Genomic DNA, 22412 nt, shown 5'->3' on the forward strand with positions numbered 1-22412 from the left:
GCTCTGATTTTTTGAGTTTCCAACTTTTCTGCTCTGCTTTTTCCCCATCTTTGTGGTTTTATCTGCCTTTGGTCTTTGATGATGGTGCCATACTGCTGGGGTTTTGGTGTGGGTGTCCTTTCTGTTTGTTAGTTTTCCTTCTAACTGTCAGAACCCTCAACTGCAGGTCTGTTGGAGTTTGCTTGAAGTCCACTCCAGACCCTGTTTGCCTGGGTATCTGCAGCGGAGGCTGCAGAAGACAGAATATTGCTGAACAGCAGGTGTTGCTGTCTGATTCGTGCTCTTGACGCTTCATGTCAGAGGTGTACCTAGCCATGTGAGGTGTGAGGTGTTGGTCTGCACTTAGTGGGTGATGTCTCCCAGTTTGGCTACTCAGGGGTCAGGGACCCACTTGAGCAGGCAATCTGTCCATTCTCAGATCTCAACCTCTGTGCTGGGAGAACCACTGCTCTCTTCAAAGCTGTCAGACAGGACATTTACATCTGCAGAGGTTTCTGCTGCTTTTTGTTTACCTATGCCCTGTCCTCAGAGGTGGAGTCTACAGAGGCAGGCAGGCCTCATTGAGTTGCGGTGGGCTCCACCCAATTTGAGCTTCCCAGCAGGTTTGTTTACCTACTTAAGCCTCAGCAATGGGCCCCCTCCCCCAACCTCGCTGCCGCCTTGCAGTTAGATCTCAGACTGCTGTGCTAGCAATGAGGGAGGCTCCGTGGGCATGGGACCCTCCAGGCCAGGTGTGGGATATGATCTCCTGGTGTGCCGTTTGCTAAGACCCTTGGTAAAGCACAGTATTAGGGTGGGAGTTACCCAATTTTCCAGGTGTTGTGTGTCTCAGTTTCCCTTGGCTAGGATAAGGAATTCCCTTCCCCTTTGTGCTTCCCAGGTGAGGAGATGCCTCGCCCTGCTTCAGCTCTTGCTGGTTGGGCTGCATCTGCTGACCTGCACCGAGTGTCCGACATGCCCCAGTGAGATGAACCCAGTTTCTGCATTTTCAACTGAAAATGCAGTCTTCTGTGTCACTCATGCTGGGAACTGGAGGCTGGAGCTCTTCCTATTTGGCCATCTTGGGCACTTCCCCAGGAATCATTCTTAATGTTGTAATCATATAAATTTTAAAAAATTCCAGTGAAGTAATTTCCCATTGATTTTGGATACAACTAAAATATTTCCAAACTTAACCACAGGGCTCATTAGAAAAAAATCTACACACTTTCTAAGATGCTTCCTCCACAGTCAATTATAGACACTTAGCCTTATTTTCTTATAATAGAATATAAGGTTCAATCTATCTTTTAAATAATTAATTTATATTCTAAGTAATAGAATATAAGGTTCTATTTATATTCAAAATAATAAAATTTATTTATAGTCTCTCTGATATAATTTATTAAGGTCCTTTGGATCTGTTCTTTATATTCTCATCTATCTGTAAGGACAATCTAACAAGATTTACACTAGTATAGATCTAAGAATGGTAGGAAGTAAACTTTTCTTTGTTTTCTTCTAAATTTTGCTATGTGAGCAATTTTCACATCTGAATTGAGACTGTGTATTTCACTTATGGAGTATCAAAAATTTATCTTCTTAGTTTTCAGTTCTCCCAATATTTATCACTCTAAAATTGTTGTAAACATCTATAAATGTTATAATAATGTAATACAAGGCAACTGTGATTGTTCAATGAGGAATACAAAGAGATTTCAAATATGCTTTCTGTTTTAAGGGTTCCTGCAGACTCATGAGAGAATAGAATACACACCTACACACACAAAACAAACAAAAGTAGTGTTACAGATCTTTGCACAGCACTTGGGTAGCTCAGATGTGAGAGAGATATGAGTGAAATGGGGAACTGAAATTTCAATAGTCTACTAGTCAATGGGAAATTGAAATGGAACTTGAGGTTATGAATAGGCACTGACCAAGAGCCTGGAAATGTATTTCAGTCAGATGGGGACAAGGTGGGAATGTACATAATATTTGCAAAGGAGTAGCCTGGTTTAACTGAAGCAGTAGGTTTGGTTGGAGTATATGGGGAATATAGGCTTTGGGGCTAATTTGGGGCCAAATCACATCAGTTCTTGAAGACAAACATGGGGAGCATGAATTTTATTCATTTTTTAAGGATAAAATGGGACATGAAAATTGGCTCTTTAGAAAGAAGAATTTGAGAGTATTATGCGACAGGGATTAGAGAAAACAAACTGAAGGGAGATAATTAAATTGGGGGAAAGTTATCATTACCCAGGCAGGTGGGGATGTTGATTTGAACAAGATGAAGTGACAGGCTGTGTGCATTTCAGAACCTTATTGTATTGACAAAGAATTTAATGGAATGTGTTTCCTGGTTGTTTTTATTATATTGTCTTTACTGTCTTGCCTTAATTGAGACCTGTTTTCTCATTGTTACTTCTGAAACTCTTTAGACTCTGCCACATTAAGAATTTATATTTTACTAGTTGTACCAGTACTGGTAGTAATAGTAGTAGTAGCTATCCTTTCATAGTAATTTTTGTTGATCACTTATTATGTGCCATGCTCTATCTTAAACAATGTGCATGTATTATTAGGTTGAACTATATAAAATTGCTATTCTTACAGGTCAAAAATGATTGAAGAGCAGCAATTTCATGTGGTTCACTTAATCTTCACAACTACCATATGAGTTAGTTACTATTATTATGCGCATTTTCATGCAAGAAAATTGAAGCACAGAGAGGTTAATATTTGCCTAAGGTTGTAAAACCAGTAAGTGGCACAGCTGGGATTCAAGCACAAGCAGTGCTTCTCCAGAGTCCATGCCCCAAACCACCTGCTCTCAGCTTACACTGTACTTAACTCTTTTATCTCATGTAATCTTCCCAGCAACCTTAGGAAGCAGGCACATTCCTGTTTTACAGATAAGGAAAGTGAGGCACAGAAAACTATCTTGCCTGTGGTTACCTACATAAGGAGAAACAGTCATGATTTGAACCTAGCTGTGTCTGATTCCAGAATGGTAACATTCACCCTTCATTCTGTTGTTTGAGAGAGCAGGCAGGATGAGGATTCTTCTGGCTGCCTTTCAGTGTTTTCAAGAGATTGTTCTACAAATTCCTTTTCATTATTCCACTTTCCTTTTTAATTTATGGACTTTATCTGTGTTCCAAAGTATTCTATATCTATAATGTTTTGAAATTTTCTTGACACTACAGCTTGCCGCCATTCTCTCTCTCTCATGTTTACTAAACATTGCTTTTGACCTTACACTTAACATCAGTTTCTTAATCCAATTTGATTTTACAAGTCCCTTTCTTGTTTCACTTAATATGAAAACTATAATGGATTCCATGCTCAGTTATCTCATCTCTATCTTCCTTATCATTTTCCTAACCCTAGCAAACTGACACATTATTTCAGTTTGTCAGTTAATTCTCCAAACCTAGCTCAACCAAATGATCAATTTTCTCTAATTCCACTCACAAGCAATTTGGATAGAGCTGGAGAAAATGACAGAAGGGGATTAAGTTCAATGTAAATGTGTAATCTAAGCTGGACCCTTGATAGTGTACAGTAATCTTAATTTAAAAAACTAATTTATCGCAGTTATTTATTTTTTATTCAAGTTTCCAAATACCTGCAGAAGTTATTTTAAACTGTTTCTTCTTTTCTCAAACCACCAATTCTTTTTCTATCTTTTTCATTCTCCATTCCTAATTTAACACAAAATCTTGCATTCCCTGTCTTACAACCATGCTTGTTCACTTCTTTTCCCAACCTCATAGTATCTCATCCTATTCAGAAGAAAATATTGCCCCCCTTTGTCCCCTCCTTCACAAAGTTAAATCTCCCAGAATTTCACCCCTTTCTAGAAGTTTGAACATTAGGTTATCTTTTATCTTTGGAGTCATCATCTCCCACTCAGTTGTGATTGAATCTCTTGTTGCTGCTTAAAAAATATACTCAAAGTGGTGTTCGGTTTTGTGTTCCTGTGTTACTTTAATGAGGATGATAGTTTCCAGCTTCATTCATGCCCCTGCAAAGTGGGAGTTGAACAATGAGAACACATGGACACAGGGAGAGCAACATCACACACCAGGGCCTGAAAGGGCATGCGGGGGGAGAGGGACAGCATTAGGACAAATACCTAATACATGAAGGGCTTAAAACCTACATGATGGGTTGATGGGGTGCAGCAAACCACCATGGCACATGTATACCTATGTAACAAATATGTATGTTCAGCACATCTATCCCAGAACTTAAAGTAAAATAAAAAACATTATAAAATCAAATGGGAAACAAACAAACAAAACTACCCAAAGCTTCAGCCACTCCTTCCTAAGAAGAAAACAGATCTTTCCTTGATGTGGATTCCATGAAGACTTCTATAGCTACTTAAAGTTGCCATCTCCAACACAATGCTGGAAAGTGGCAGCCTATTCCTCAACCATTTGTCTGTCTTACTTCCCCTCACAAAATGCTTCCTAAACTTCTCCACATCTTTCCCAGTTCTCATCACATGCTCTATTTGCCATTTATAGCCTTATCTTGCTCTTTATCTCATGAGCTCAGCATTGTCTCTACTTAAATCTGCTGCTTTTTGCTAAATACTAACTTAACTCAATTTAGTGTAGACTTTCTGCTGGAGGATTCTCTAGCCATCTGATTGGAATGCAAGTAATTTTTATTTTACTATCTGCCACTCTGACTCCTTTTTTACGTTAACTCTGAAATCTGTCTCCAGAGTGGTCTGCCTGTATCACCTACTATAAAACTGTGTTTGATGTTTCAACCTCTTGCAATCTGGCTTTATTCTCAACACTCTACTAACTATTCTTACTATCATCATCAATAACCTTCAAGTTAAGTTTTCAAATCAAATGTTCTGATTTCATTTTCCCTCCTTTATTCCATGTTGTTAAGGCATCTTTCTCCAATATTTTTTGTTTTCTGAATTCTTGGATAACACTGTCATTTATTAATTAAGCCAGTAAAATTTTTGAGCATGTTTTATATTACAGGCAATACACTAGGCACTAAAGAGAGAGAGATTAACCAAACACAATTTTTGTCCTCAAAAAACTGATGGTCTATGAAGGGAGAGAGACAAGAAAATCAACATTTAAAATAAAGTATGTAAATGGTTTAATAGAGCATTAAACAACCTGAAGAGGGCTGGGCATGGTGGCTCGGGCCTATAATCCCAGCACTTTGGGAAGCCGAGGTGGACGGATCACTTGAGATCAGAAGTTTTAAACCAGCTTGGCCAACATGTGAAACCCTGTCTCTACTGAAAATACAAAAATTATCCAGGCATGGTGGTGCATGCCTATAATCCCAGGTATTCGGGAAGCTGAGGCAGGAGAATTGCTTGAACCCAGGAGGCGGAGGCTGCAGTGAGCTGAGATCATGCCACTGCACTCCAGCCTAAGTGATAGAACCAGACTCCATCAAAAAAAAAAAAAAAAGAAAGAAAGAAAGAAAAGAAAACACCACCACCACCACCAACAACAAAAAACAAACAACCTGCAGAGGATATGGTAGAAAGAGAATAAAAGGATATTTTCTCAGCTTAGAAAAGTTTTCAACGTCCCTTGTTTCATATTCATTCACTAATTTCTCTCCTCTTCCTGCTCCTTAAATATCAGCACTCTACATTCTTCTTTTCTAACACTATTATATTTTATCTTTCAAATTATCTTCCACACACCCATATTTTACCTTACCTTTTAATGTCCGGAAGAGTATCAGTAGCCTAGTTCCATCTGCCAAGTTCAACATAAATTGGTGCTGTCTCTTCACTATGTTAAAAAAAAAAGGAAGTTCATTTGTCCTTCTCTAAAATCTATAGAAAAAAAGACAAAGAAAGTTGTCTTTCTTTGTTGATAGTCTCATCTATTTAGTCCCCAAGTTAGTGATCTCACATTATCTGAATTACCACCATGTTATTTACATATTTAGAGCCCCAATTAGGTAATGAGTTAAAGACAGACACATTGCTTCTTCAATTTGTGATTGAACTTAGCCTAACCAATTGAAGGCATGAAAATGTTTATAAATGAACTCATGAAAGTGAGAAAACAGATTAAGAATTATTTACAACTTATTCAGAATACGCTGTGTGGTGATTTGCAGGCTTGAGCCTTGGTAACTGGGAGAAAGGCAATGTCATTAATACCAAGTGAGGGAAGAAGGAAACATAAACTCTTGGTTTGCTTTTATATTTTTAAGTTTGATGTATTGATAGGCATTCAGACAGAGGGCTGCAGATTGCATTTGGAAATACTGCTCTGGACTTGAAGAAGGCTGAGAACACTTCCTGACAATGGGAGTGGTACAGTCAGTACTTGGAGGCGGGGAAAAGAATAAATGACTCAAAGCTTAAGAATGGTTGATAGCATCATCTCAGTACTATTACAGACATAGAGAAACGTAGGGGCTTTTTAATTTTAGATATACTGTGTGTGGGGTCAAAATTGAATACCCAAGTGGAAAAGTCCCTGCAGATTTGTTTCGATAACTGTGGAGAAGCTACAGAGACAACTGTTGAATTGGACCAGTGTCCTGTCACAAACATCGAAGCTGATAGAATATAAGGGTCTGTTTGGTTTGACTAACCTGGAGAATAACAGTGGTGTCCTCTCTTCACTCTTCTATTGAACAACCGAGAAAATGGAATTTTATAAGGAAGTGATGAATCTCAGTGAAAGGAATTAAAGCTGAACCTGAATGAAGTGAGAAAAAAGCAAAACAAAACAAAACATCACCAACTGATTGTCCCATTTGATTTAGTAACCATGCAGTACAAAATTACACTAGAATGGTAGGGGGAGGAGTTAGGCAATGAGTGATGAAGAAGAAACAGATGAGGCAGTAAACACAAAGCACATTTCAAGAAATTTGGCAGAAAATGGAAGGAGAAATGTATGAAATAGTAACTCCAGAAGCAGCAAAGTCAAAATAACTTAATTTTAATTTCCTTTGTTTCTTCCTTTTCCTTTCTTTTATTTGAAAGTGGGGTGGGGTGGGGAAGGGAGTATCTATTATGTTCATGAGCAGATAGAGAGTAGGTAGCATAGAAGAGAAGGGGGAAATTGGCAATTGAGTACGAACCAAATGGAATGGATAGCTAGCTTAGAAGATGCTTTTCAGTTGAACATAACACTCAATTGATGTTTAATAAGTCTCTTCATAACACCAAGCTGCAAATTGTTTTTTCTCGAGGGCATAATGCTACTTTGGTGGCCTGAGTCCAGGATTCTAAGGCATTTTTTTTCTTAAGTTGGGAATGTTCAAGCATGTAGAGATCTAATCCTTCCTCTGACCTTTACATACCTTACTTTGTGGTTTTTAGGAAAATGGGCCAAAGGAATGAATGGAGACATGGGATTCACAGGTCAGAGACTGGTTATGCATATAGCAGACACAATTTGCAATCATGATTTTAACATTGTTTTGCTAACAATTTTTGGGGGGAACCCGAAGTTAATATTTGCTTCAGTGTACCCCATAGGGATTTTATCAAGTGTAGTAAAATAATTAAAATCTTTTGTAGAAATTAAAGGAAATACATTTATATTTTACTATAAGTTGCCTTTGTGAATACCAACTCATTGATGTAAATGTTATCTACTTTTCTGTGGAAAATCTCCTTACAAAACAGATAATTGACTGGTGTTACTGTGTTTCATCAAGCTGGAAGTACCCCTGTATCAATGTGGGATTCTTTATTTAGGAGAAAAAAATTTAAAACCTGCCACATATATTAATGTGTATTTAAAAAATAATTCAATACATTCATTCCAGAATTTACATTTATTTGTTAGGCTGGTGCAAAAGTAATTGCAGTTTTTGCCAATAATACCATTTTTTAAAATTACAATTTTGTTTTGTGACTTACCTGATTACCACAGGTAAAACATATTGGAGTTCCAGGACTCAAGCACATAAAATGCCTATGACTGATTTAAGCTGTTTCCCAGAAAATGTTAACACGATATCACATAATGAAGCACTCTTATGTTTAGTATGTAATACTTTCATATTGTCAAATTAGACTGTAAACAAATCACAAATTTTTATTAATTAGAAATATATATATGTATGTTTTCTATTCTATATAAGTATGTGATCTTAAGAAAGTTTAGAACTACAGCATTTGACAATCTAAACAAACAATGGAATATATATATATATATGCTCCAGAAAAATGCCTATAACTTCATAAAAATATTCAATTATTTCTTTCTTGGTGCTGTCATCATTTGTAAAGAGATTAATGGAAGATGACACCATGTGCCAATTATGTGTCAGGCTGGTTAGCAAAATCTTTTGATATACAGAATCATTTGTCAGGTAACACATTTCTAGTTCACTCTTCACCTTTAAGTATATCTATCTACTTTGGGTCACTCCTATCTGTATCTGATAGAACAGCTTTAGCACAAATCAGCCCCATGAATTTTGTATTCCTCCCTTATTCTCCTTTCCTATAAACACTCAACAAATCTTATTTTTCAATTACCTATTATACTTTTCTCAGCAGTAGCACAACACAAATGAAGTAAAAGCACAGATGATAGGTTCTAGTGACTAACTTGAACATTTGAGCAGTTAATCTCAATTATTTGAATAATTATTTTAGTTTGCTATCTAGTTCATATTTTAATTTAGATGTATAATATAGTATATAAAATTTCAAAAGGGACTCAAAGTGATGTTACCAAGATTTTTCTATTCTATATAAGTATTTGATCTTAAGATAGTTTAGAACTACAGCATTTGACAATCTAAACAAACAATGGAACAAAAAAACAAAGCAACCCTATTTTTTCACTAATTCTAATATTCTCACTTGCTATATTTTCATTGTCTTGAACGTTTTTATGATTGTGCAGTTTTTGATAGTAGAAAATAAATCCATGAACTCAAAGTAAAAGTAATTTCTTTAGATATCATTTCTATTTGGGGTATTATCAGTAAATTCAATCCCAGCTATGTTTTCTGGGATTGGTAATATTTGATGCAATTCCTTTTTTATTATCAAAGTCACTATACTTATATTTTGATGAGGTGTAAAGTTAATAAATCAATGGCTTTAGAAGTCTATACTGACTGGTAAAAGAAGTCAGGAGCAGGAAGAAAGTATATTTTTGGACCATATTTCATTGGCATGCTATTTATTTAGAGAACTGTGTCTCTATTCTAATTGGGTATGTAAATCATTAGTTTTTTTTTTGTAAAATTGACAGTTTATTATATATTTGGGAATTACTGCTTCTTAATATTTTTATAACAATGGGTCATACAACTTTTTTTCTTGACTAAGTAAAAATTAAGTTGTATTCATATGTTTTCAAACTCAAATGTAACAGTTCCTAAAACAGAATGCAAACTTTTAAATATAAAGAAAAGTACATTTCCAGTGTGTTATTGCAATATTTGGAGTAGTCTAGATATTTCAGAAAAAAAACCTATACATCTTTTATAGTGATTAAATGTATCTTCCAACTTCTCAAATTCAACTTTCAATTATTTTTATTACTTCAACTAATTTTGCATTAAATTTGATTTTGATATATTCTATAAGATATGACTCATCTTTTTATAAAGTTGTATTTTTCCAACATATGGAACATGCTTTTATGTCACATTTTCTAAAGGTTATAATGTAATGAACTGGCAATTAAAGGGTTATTGAATTGAAGAAGTTCAGAGTTGAATCAGCATTTCCCAGTGGCACGTATCTTTAGCAGTAAGTATAGAAGCAAACTCGGAAGAAACACGTTTGAAGTGGCAGAACTAATCATGCAGAAGCAATTTGTGATTTTTTTCTCTCAGCCTAGATAAAGCAGAGCATTATGACATTGGCTCTGCTGAACAAGGTCAATTTACTGTGAAAAGCCAGCTATAGACTACAACTTCAAATAGTCTTTTATCCTGCATAGCTAAAAACAGGATTTAGCCTATTGCTTACACTGCAGAATGGGCAAAATGAAGTGGACAATTCAATTAGGATGCACCCGTATCTGTCACTAATTTTTTTTTTTTTTAACTGTTTCAGATAATCAGCTTGTAACTGGATCCAAAGATTTCTCCCACCCTGGGAACAAAGTCTAAATGTAAATGCTTGGTTGTTCATGTTCTCTGCAAGAAAGTATTTTTTTTAGTGTTATAAATGTAATCAATAAGAATCCACCAATTACGGGTAAATAAATTTTAGCATCCATTTTCTTTTCTTCCATTTAATTTTAATTTAGACTTTAAAATGCAAAGTTTCTCTCAGAAATACATATGAAACTGTTTTTACAAATTATATATTAAAAACATAAAATAACTTTTTGAATTTAGCATTTATATTATATGCTATATGAATATTTACCTATTATCCCTAAAATAGAAGACGCTTCATAAAGATGATTCTGCCTCTTTTGTTGGACTAGATGTAAAATTCTCATTAATTTTTCAAAATGATTATATTTATGGGAGTAATCATATAAATTGTTTGGCTAATCACAGTGAATAAACAGTCTTCTCTCTTAGCAATGGGGAAAAAACTCTCCTACTTTGTTTCCTGGCTGATGTCCAGAATAGATTATTCTTATGAAAAATGAAATAAGAGTGTACCTTAATTATCTGTTCAAGGATTCAGCCATCTGGAATATTCATGTTTTAGTGCATTTAACTTTATTAGGTGCATCTGATTGACTTCCTTTGGGCACAATTTATATTGATAATGGTGTCAATAATCAATTATATTCAAAATATCATGAAAGCTGATGGCACTTATTCCTGGAAGCTGAGCTAGAAAGTTAATGAAGATATGATTAAATGTCATTGTTAATATAGTTTGTAATAAAAATATACATCCATACCTAAAGCATAATAGCTCTAAAATTTAACATATCAGTCAACAGTTTGTGGGCCATAATCTGCTGCTGCCGTTAAACGTTTGGCAGGTGATGGAACTCCATGGTGTTGACATTCACTCCTGGAAGATTGTAGAAGTCAGTCTTTTAATGTTTTCATTGGCTCACAGAGATGCTGAAGTCATGCATCTCAGTAAGACAAGCATCACTGGAGTCTGCTTTTGCTGATCCAATGATTGACAGTAACACACTGTTCTTTTAGAGTTTATGACTCTGGGTAAAGGACAGAGTAAAATATGTGACTCAGGTCAAAAATGGGGATGAAGGAAATCAGGGATGAGGCAGTCATTTTAAAAAGAAATGTACAATCACTGCTTGTTACTATTACATATTAAAACTAGAACTCCAGATAATTGAAAACAGATATATTTTTCCCACAGATGCTAATGTTTGTATTCAGTAACAATCGAAAATATATTTAAAAATTAAAACACATGTAAATTAATTTTGTCTTTATTTTTTCAAATTTAGGCATTTCACATCATTTGTATATGTAGCTACTTCTTTTTGTTTTGTAAGACATTACTGCTTAAATGATCCTCCAAAATTCAGTTTCTATTGTGAACTTTTAGTGGTTAGGACTGGTGGGTTATAAACTTTGTATTTCTGTTGTACTATAGCATAACTATACTATGTAATGTTATATATTCACAAAGTAATATTTTAGATTTTAAAAAATAGACAATTTTTAGATATAGAGAGTATGCGTTTTGAATATGATTTTAATATATGTGTAATATTCTGTAACTGTGATAGTTTTACATTAAAATAGATGACGTGAATACTGTTACATCACCAGATCACATCACAGTTCTCAGCCTTCATTGGAATCACCTGGATACCTTCAAAATATAACGTGGTTGATTCCAATCCATGGAAGTGTGATTTAATTGATCTGATATATTGCCTAACACTATTTAGAAAGCAAAACATGCCAACCAATCTTTATTGTTGATCTGGATAGTAACAATTCAACTGGCTAGTTCATTACAAATTTTGAGGGTAAATATCATAGGTTTTAAATTTCTTTTTTCGATTTTTTTACCCAGATAATTTCTTCAGTTGTCCACTTTGCTGAAGTACAGCCTGAATTATAATACATTTTTGTGTGTCTATGTGTGGAGTAGACTAATTTCTGAGAAATCAGTTTTAATACAAGCATTCCAGTGTTGCATATACTAAAGAACTTTAAATGTACTACTTGTAATGCATCTATACAGATTGTTTCTTTAAATTATTTGCGGTTTAATAATCACTATTATGGCAATTTTATGTTGAATAAAATAACATATAAAATGATATAATAGATGTGAAAGTGCTTTTAAAACTTAAAAAAGCTAAACAAATGTGAAATATTAGTATTACGTACCATTGTGTATTAACAAATTCACTTAATTGAGAAGCCTTTATATTCATATTCAACTATAATCCAATCATTCTCATGGTAAAGAATGTTTAAGTACCTACTTATACAATCTCTTTGACATTTTACATTTTATCCAACATCAGTGAAACTTCATAAGGCTTTAAATTTCAGAATTTTCGTATGCTTATGTTTGTGTGTTTATCTTCAAAGCAATCTCTACGGTGGCATATGTTTTGTGTTTAGATAATCCAATATTGGTAAGTTAATACTCCTGATTTAGTGACCAAATAAGATACGTCTTCAGGCTTAGTAATTATCAAACAAGTTATGAAATTATTTCACTTTCTAACCTGCCATGGCCAAGATAGTTGACCTGCATAATGTAGTTTAATTACTCTTAAAATTGCACACAGTCCTTCAAAAAGAAATGAGAGAAGTCAGTCATCTGTAACAAAGCCAGCTTTCAGTCTCTCATTGACCAACCAAACAACAAACATCAGTTTTGTTTACATTTTGAATTACATGATCCCCAATGTCTTACAATCTAATTGACAACATACTGTCTGTTAACAATACAATGCAGCAAATGAACAAAAATGAACAAAGTCATCATCACCTCTATCCCTACTCTCATCACAGGAAATAATCTTGTCACTCTGGAAAATGTAAAACCTATTGGGATAAGCCAGGGTCAATATACTTCTCTTGAACACAGGCATGCAATAATTTTTGAAATTAAATCATAAAATATCCTCATTAAACGTTACATAGAAAGTTTTTAATATTAGGTATGAAATTAACAATTCTGAATAATCAAAAGAAAGCAAGAGAAAACAAGAGAAAAGCTATTTTGATTGACATTATGTTTGTCTAACCCCCAAATATTCAAGAACAGAAATTTTCAGTACGATATAATGAGAAAATGAGGGGTAAGCACTGTATAGAAATATAGAAGAGGAAGGTGACAGAGACATGTGAATCTATAGTTTTATAAAAAACTATTTAAAAAAAAATGAGCACAGGAGCTGGTATCGACACTATGCCACAACCTATGCGTTGAAACTTTGTAGACATATATTTCGCCTTGTGATATTCAGCTAAGTGTGTATTTTTTTTTATGTGTGTGAGAGAAGAATAGGGGATAGAGAGAGAGAGAGAGCAAAGGAGAGAGAGAAAGTGCTGGGGGAGGGCAAAATAGCAAGTGCTGTGTTTTACTTTTTTAAAGTAAGAGCTATAACCAGAATAAAAAGTAAGATAAATATATTAATAGTTAATTTTACCTGTAGAAAAGTTAGAGTATAAAATATTTTTTGAATATTCCAAGATATTTAGAATAGTGTAGCAGGCTTATGAAACTACAATGTTTTCCCTCATTTCTGAATTACAATTTTAAGTAGGTGTAAATGGAAGTTGCTTATTGGTGAATAGCAATTTTTAATATTCAGGTGTCTGAACTGAGATGATCCAGAATGATAAACAAACCAGAAAATGAATAAACAAGCAAGCAGACAGTCCTCCTTTAGTTCCTCTTCCACGGTCTGTATCTCTTTTTGGTCTATTCACAGATACGTCCTAGAGTTATCCTCCTTCATAGGAGTTTGTAAATCATGTCAGTCCCATGACCAGATGGGACCCCTGTCTGCTTTAAGTATATTGAAAAGAGGGAGAGCCAGTATATTTTAGTTCATTATTAAATGGCAGTAGATTCTATTGATGTCTTCTTTTTAAACTCCTTCCTACTGCTATTTTGCTGCTGTTATTCTAGAAACCTAGCATGTAACTTCTGAGAACTGCTTATGTTTAACTCTTTACCTAAAAGTATTTCAAGGCTTTCTCCTCATTATTTTCTTTCCTATAATGGATACTGTGAGCACAAGGACAATGGTGACAAGAGATTGCAGGCATCAGTAAACTGGCTACCAAGGGAACAACAATTCATTAATTTCAACAAGAGTTTTGAGTTACTATGAGATAGAAATGGTACTGGCCTTGATGGACTGATAAACACTGAGTGTTCTGACTTTCCTACTATAAAATGACACAGCCTTAAGTGTTAAGAATTATTTGTGTTGGAATAATTGGTGTTTATTTTGAAAAACATTAACTCTGAGACTATAAAGGAATAAGAAAGTTAGAAAACAGCATAGCCTAGTGGGAAGGAACATGATAGAGTGTCAGAACATCTGGATTCTGGCTTGAACTCTGTAACATTACACAACCTGTTGGATTTTGCCAAGTCTGCTGTTCCTCTTTGCAAAATGAGATTTCGTTCTTTTACCTAATAAAGAAGTGCTATGAATATACGTGATCTTAAGGACTGAAGATGTTTTGCTCCTACTGAGGGAACGTTAGACAGCTCTGCATACTCCTTGACCTATCAAGCAGAGTTTGTCCTTCTCCCCCTCCTTTCCTCTCTTCCTTCATCGATGGAGATCCTCTTTCTACAGAATGCCAACCAGGACTACTGTGGGTGCTTGTTTGTGATATGTGTAGTTCACGGAGCACCATTTTTGCTGGATATTTATTTAAACAAACTTCAGGCAGATGGCAGTAAAGTGTTTTGTTCCAAAAAATATCCGACTATTACAACACTATTCTGACATGTGGAAATAAAGTGTTTTGACAAAGGGATATATATTTTTTTCTAATTATCACAAAATCATTTGGCGGTATTCTAATTGGATATAGGTCTGTCTTCCTCATTAGAGACTGGCAATAAGAGATATACAAGAACTTAACAAAACATTGTGGAGGAGACTTCTGCATCTAGATAGAAGAGGACTGAGTGAAGTAGGAAGTGATGACGAATTTTAAGCTTCTGTGTCTTGTGAAAGGTTTTACATAAATTTAAGATTTTGTTGTTACCAATTTTAACAGCTCTGAAGTCTCCAATAGCTCTTAGGCTGTTATAATTAAATGCTATGAATTATATTTTGTGGACTTCGGTGGAAAGAACCTGGAAAGGTTTATTTCTTTTCTTTTAATATCTCTAACTCCTCTACTTCCAGAAATATATTAAAGGAATTCTTTCTTAAAAAATTTTTAGCAAGTTAATTCATACTTGGAGTTGATCATATATGCAATATGTGGAGAGAGTGTAACAAGGTGTTACACTCTTCTGAAAATTAGAAAATAAATTTGCTCTCTGAGAGTTAAACCACAAATCAAGATATGAGGAATCAAAGCAGACATGTTCAAAAGCAGATATTTAAAAGGAGCCGAGCAAGATCTGACTTTACCCTGATAAAAGACATTAATAGATCTAAAGAAGGAATGGGTCAATCAGAGGGGGCCTGGTCACCTGTGTAACGTTAGAAAAAAAAAGAGGATTTCCACAAACTTCTGCCTCTCTCAGAAGAGTCCACGCCGCATCGTTCCCTTTAAATTTTTCTTTTAGAACCCAATGTCCTGTCCCCTAAAATCCAGAGCAGTCATTTAAAATAAAATAAAATTAGGTTGTGCCCTTGTTAAAACTCACATGGCTTTCTCTTGCGCTGAGAATTCCTCACCCTGGCCTCCAAAGCCTCCTGGGATATTTTCCCTGTCTATCTCTCCATCGACGTCTCTGAGTTCTCTATCCCCTGCCATACATTCCAGCCTTCTTGAGTTTCTCAAGCTTGCCACCAATTTTCAGTAGGGGCCTTTGTACTTGCTTTCTCCCCTGCCTGGAAGGATCCTCCAGGGCAAGCCCATTCTTAATCAGTCAGTTTAAAAGTCATTTCCTCAAAGCTGTTTTCCCACACCATCTGAATAGAAACCCAGCCACTCTCTGTAAGATTAATTTACTGTAATTATCTCCATAATTAGCAGACACCTATCCCTATCTGATTGTTTATTTGTTTGCAACAAATACTCCCAAGCTAGTTGCTAATATTTGTTTACTTTTCTTTCTGGGGACACACTTAGGTAGGTGAACACAGTGCCTACTGCCTGGTTGTAGAGACAGACATATGGAGACCTCCCTGGAAATCAGAACCATGGGCAAAAGCTGAGGTGGGGGATCCAAGCAAAACGCGGGATTCATGCAGAGGCCACAGAGGGTATGGCCTAGTGGAGTTCCAGGCGTTTGGTTTCCATGGCAGAGTTAGGTAAGCTGTCTCAGGTGGAGCCAAGTCACATCGTTGGGCCTGCACTAGGCAGGCAGCTGGCGCTGGGAAAGCCACAGAACTCAGAAGAGGAGGTCGAAGCACTGAACTTGGCAGGTGGTCTGAGCAGAAGACATAGGGTTCCAACTTCAAAGTACTTTTCCTCTGAGGTACATTTCAGCTCTCAAACGTTTCCTAAGAAGACAAGAGCAAATCCCAGAATGCAGGCTGACTTTGGCTAGTAACTCAACAGTGAGCTAAGGGCCCGATTATATGCTCTCGCTATATCATGTTTGCATTTGGCCATATAATGAGCCAAATTATGCACTCTTTACTCTGGGTCTCCAGGTACTTAGGCAGAGTTTCAAATAGATTTGAACTTAATCTAAATTACACTGTTTTGACTCCATTCTCCTCCAACAAGTCTTCAGATACCCCCACTAAGTTGTTGTCTATTGATTGCAACGTTGTAGTTGTTGTGGAAAAGCAAAGCACAATGTCAGAATTTTTGTATGTCTGCATGTTTATTCACCCTCACAATCTCCAAAATCCTTGTGTTTAACAAGTCAGCATGTTTTTCAAATATACTTCAAAACCTGTCTTGTTTTGTTTTAAATTTTGACTACCGTGAATTCCATCTTAACTGAGATTAAAGATAGGATAGCAATAGGAAAAAGTTAAAATAAGTCAGTCAACTTAATAATCAGGAACCTACACAGAAGAAAGTTTGTAATTGCTGCCTGATAATCCCCATGGCATGTATAACTGGAGCACACCAGAATGCTGCAGGGAAATTGTTAGAATGAGAATCAAGGACTTCGGCTTCAGGCTAAAAAAGTCAGGATTAGCTTGTGACTTACGTTGCCACCCATGACTCAAAGAACATCTATTCTTTCAAATGACAGGTTTTCTAGTTTAAACCATACGAATGAAAAGGAACATGCCTTTCACTGATGCATCATTGTTACTGTGGTTTAACTTCTTAACCCCTCTTCCTGTTGAAGATTCCTTCAATCTGAAGAGTGTCTACAGCTTCAGTCACTAATTATGTATTATACCTACTGGAATCAAAAAATTATGTATTATACCTACTGGAATCAAAAAAATAAAATTTAGGAAAGCATTCTTTATTTAAGGTGTGCATTGAAATTATTTTAAAAATATTAATATTTTAGTTTATTCTGCAAAGAAAAAAAGGTCTTTCTGACAATCTGTGTAATTAATGGATAGTGGGTTTTGGTGAGCTTTATTTTAATTTATTAAAACTAAGACACACTTTAAAAACACAACTACTATAATTATATATATGGATCCATAAACTTGCTCACTTGAATAATTTTTATATTACATGCCAGAAAAGTATTAAATTGTTCAGAAAAAGGTTGTGTTAGTATTTACAAATTAATTTCATGTATCATATTTGAATCAGTAAGGTGTTATTGCTGCCTTTAAGAGAAATTATATTCTGTCTGGTTTTAGATATTTTCACACAGATAAGAATGTCCTTAATATCCTGACCCCATTTACTTAACATTGCTTAATATATCCCATACCTTATTGTCTATACCCTTCTCTTAGCTGCCCCTGGTATTCTTGCCTACAATACATCTACAATAAATTCACCTGTAGTATAAATCTCAAGTAGTTTCAGACTTGCTAACAGTATCCCACCCTTACAAGACACAAATTGACCAATAAGAGTGCAGTGTTTGTATGCAGATCTTTTTGTTTTGAGCCTTACAAAAAAACACTGTTTTACAAAGTTACTTAGGTCAGTTCCTTCCTTTCCTTTTCCCCTTTATTGTGCTGATATCATATACGTATAACACACTTAGATTCACTTGTCATCGTCTGCAGTCAAATTTGGCTTTCTCATTTTATTGATTTTATGTTTAAAAATTTTTTACAATGATGTTTGTTTCTTGTGGTGTACAGTTCTATGGGTTTTGACAAATGAACAAAGTCACGTGTCATACAGAATGATCACAGAATCATACAGAACAATTCCATCTCCCCAAATATTTCCTCATGCTGCATCCCCACTCCACATACCCAGTAATCACTCATGTCTTTTGTTTACAGTTTTATCATTTCCAGAAGGTCATATAAATGGAATCATTATAAATGGAATCATATGTAACACAGATTTATAATTCATTTATATTGTGTAGATTAATAACTTATTCCTTTTTATGGCTGAGTAGTATTCCATTGTATAGATGTACCACAGTTTGTGTATTCAATCACTGGTTAAAGGAAATGTGTCTTGTATCCAGTTTTTGTTAAATATGAATAAAAGTGCTATAAACATGAATGTTTAGATTTTTATGTAAACATAAGTTTTCAATGTGCTTGCATAAATATCTAAAAATGAGAATACTAGGTCATATGATAAATGTATATTTCATTTTAAAATAAATTGCAAAGCTGTTTTCTGAAGTTGCTATTCTATTTCGAATTCCACCAGGAATGTTTAGATTCTTCTTGACTTATGGTGGGGTCACCTCCCCAGAAATCTCTCATCAGTCAAAAATATTGTGAGTCAAAAATGTATTTGATACCATAAAAACCCATTGTAAAATTGAAAAATAATAAGTCAAACCATCACAACTTGGGGACCATCTGTATAAGAATTAGTTACTCTTAATCCTTGTTAGTGCTTTGCATTGTCCATTTTTTGGGTTGAATTTCAGCCATTCTAATACATGTATCATAATAGATATAGAGTGGCATATAGTTGTGCTTTTACTTCATTCATTTCCCTAAGGACTAATTCATTCATTTATCTCTTACTTTCACATATTTCTCATTTATATATCTTCTTTGGTGAAGTGTATTTTCAGATATTTTGCCTATTTAAAAAATCAGATTTTTTTTGTTATTTAGTTGTTAAGAGTGTTTATATATTCAGTGTACAAGTTACTTTACCAGATAGTTTATATTTTTTTCCCCAAATTTTGGCTTGTCTTCTCATTCTTTGTCTTTTGCAGAGAAAAATAATCGAAACAATTAACTTTGAAAGAGTCTGATTTATCAATTTCTTCTTTTATGAATTGTATTTTTGGTGTTACAGCTACCGTTTTACAAAAACCAAAGTCATGCAGAACTTCTATGATTTCTTCTCAAATTTTTATAGCTTTACATTTTACATTTAGGTTTATAATTTATTTTGAGTTATTTTAAAAATAAGGTAGTAGGTATGTTTTTATTCATATGTATGTCTAATTGTCCTAGAACTTTTTGACTGTCCTTTCCCCGTAAGTTGCCTTTGTACTTTTGTCAAAAGTTACTTAACTATATTTATATGTGTCCATTTTGAAGTTCCCTATAATATCCCATTGATATATGAGTCTATCCTTTCACCAGTTCCACACTGTGTTGATTACCAAAGTTTCATAGTACATCCTGAAATCGTGTAGTGTGGTTTCTCCAATTTTATTTATCTTTTTCAGAATTATTTTCTTTGATTTAGATCCTTCCCATTGCTCTATAAAATTTTAAACCAGCTATTCTGTATCTGCAAAAATACCTGCTGGTATTTCATTTGCGATGCATTGACCTTATAGATTAAGTTAGGAAAACCGACATCTTAAAAACATTGATTCTTCCAATCTAAATTCTATCCAGTGTATTTCTCCTTACTTAAGTCTTCAACTTATTCCATCAGTACTTATTGCAATATTCTTCATATATTTTGTTAGATTTGTACTTAGTATTTTATGTTGTTGTTTTTTGTTTGTTTGTTTGTTTTTGGAGGGGAGGATATTATATTTTTTAAAATTTAAAACATTAAATATTCCTTGCTGGCATTGTAAGAATAAAATTGACATTTATATACTTATTGATTTTGTATTCTGTAACCTTGCTAAAGACACGTATAGTTTAGAAGATTTTTAGTAAAATCTAAAAGAAAATTTTTAGTAAAATCTAAAACAAAATCTAATTTTCTTTCTTTTTTTTTTTTTTTTGTTTTTTGAGACGGAGTCTTGCTCTGTCACCCAGGCTGGAGTGCTGTGGCCGGATCTCAGCTCACTGCAAGCTCCGCCTCCCGGGTTCACGCCATTCTCCTGCCTCAGCCTCCCGGGTAGCTGGGACTACAGACGCCGCCACGTCGCCCGGCTAGTTTTTTGTAGTTTTTAGTAGAGACAGGGTTTCACCGTGTTAGTCAGGATGGTCTCGATCTCCTGACCTCGTGATCCGCCCGTCTCGGCCTCCCAAAGTGCTGGGATTACAGGCTTGAGCCACCGCACCCGGCCTATACATTTTCTAAATAAACAGTTACGCTGTCTGTAAAAAGAGACAGTTTTATTGCTTCCTTTCTTTTTTTTTTTTTTTTTTTTTTTTGAGACGGAGTCTCGCTCTGTCGCCCAGGCTGGAGTGCAGTGGCCGGATCTCAGCTCACTGCAAGCTCCGCCTCCCGGGTTTACGCCATTCTCTCGCCTCAGCCTCCCGAGTAGCTGGGACTACAGGCGCCCGCCATCTCGCCCGGCTAATTTTTTGTATATATTAGTAGAGACGGGGTTTCACCGTGTTAGCCAGGATGGTCTCGATCTCCTGACCTCGTGATCCGCCCGTCTCGGCCTCCCAAAGTGCTGGGATTACAGGCTTGAGCCACCGCGCCCGGCCCTTCCTTTCTTATATATATGACTTTTTTTCTTTATTGTCGTACTGAACTACCTCGAACTTTAAGTATGTTGAATTGCAATGTTGAGAGAGTACAACTTTACCTTGCTCCTACTCCTGACCTTAAAAGTATTTAGTTTCTCACCATTCTGTATGATGTTCATCATAGGTTTATGTATATGCTCTTCATTAGGTTAAGAAACTTCCTTCCAGTTCTGAATTTGCTAAGTATCATAAATACATACTAAATTTTTCAAACAAATTTTCTGAAACTATGGAGAAAAATCATATGACTTTTCTGCTTTTGTTTGTAAATATTGTGAATTTCATTGATTTTTTTAACATTAATTGACCATACATTCCTGAGAAAACCTCCAATCAATTGTTCATGACATACTTTTCTTTCTCTTGTTTTCTTTCTTTCTTTTTTTTTTTTCAAACCGGGTCTCTGTTACCTGAGCTGGAGTGCAGTGGCATAATCACAGTTCACTGCAGCCTTAACTTCTTGGGCTCAAGAGATGTTCTTGCCTCATACTCCTGAGTAGCTGGGACTATATATGTATATATATATATATACACACACACATATAAAACTATAATATATAATATATATGATATATTAGCCCATAATATACTAATATATGTATATATTAGCATATTACAGAATTTGGTTGAAAAATAGTTTGTTGTGGATTTTTGTGTTATACTCATGAGGTATGTTGTCTAGTAGTTTTCTTATAATGACTTTGCATGATTTTGGTATAAGTGTAATACTGTCTTCATAAAAGCCGTTGAGAAGTGTTCCTTCCTCTTCTATTTATTTGGAAGAAATTGCTTAGAATTGGTATTTATAGTCCTTGTGTATCGATTTTCTTTTTACTTTAAGTATCTATTTTAAAATTTTTCTTTAATTCTATTGGGTACTGTCTCATATATTTTGAAGTTTTGTTTTAGGTAAATTTACAGTTAGCAGTTTTACGTCTTCTTGAAAAATTAACCTCCTTGTCAATATATAATGTCTCCTTTTATCCCCTAAGTACTCCTGAAATCTGCATTGTTTGGTATTAACATAGTGAATTCAGATTTCTTTTGCTTAGTGTTTGTATGATATATTTCTTGCCATTCTTTTACTTTACCTTCATATTAAATTAGATTTCTTGAAGACAGCATATGATTGGGTCTTACTTTTATATAAAATCTGACAATCTCTCTTTTTAACTGGTGTGTTTGAACCATTCACATTTAAAATTGTCACTGATATAAATACATCAAATTCTACCATCTTGCTGGCAATTTTTTATTTGTTCCATTTTATTTTTCTGCCTTCTTTTGATCTGTACATGTTATAAACTAGTTTTATCTCCTCTATTGACATTTGTTTATGCTTCATTTGAAAATAATTATTGATTTCCAGGGTTTGCAATATAAAAT

At 34.8% G+C, this 22412-nt stretch overlaps 1 long non-coding RNA gene across 1 annotated transcript; it reads right to left on the minus strand.

Moving 5' to 3' along the window:
• Positions 1-5705: 5705 nt before the first annotated feature.
• LOC117064484 lies at positions 5706-10915 on the minus strand. Its single transcript, XR_004429488.1, has 4 exons — positions 10606-10915; positions 7880-8036; positions 6598-6704; positions 5706-5780 (listed from the first exon to the last, which is right to left on the minus strand). It is a non-coding gene; the product is annotated as an uncharacterized LOC117064484 (long non-coding RNA).
• Between the last annotated feature and the right edge of the window lie 11497 nt (positions 10916-22412).

This window comes from Trachypithecus francoisi, unplaced genomic scaffold, assembly GCF_009764315.1.
Source record: "Trachypithecus francoisi isolate TF-2019V2 unplaced genomic scaffold, Tfra_2.0 Lachesis_group2, whole genome shotgun sequence".
NCBI classification, from domain to species: Eukaryota; Metazoa; Chordata; class Mammalia; order Primates; family Cercopithecidae; genus Trachypithecus; species Trachypithecus francoisi.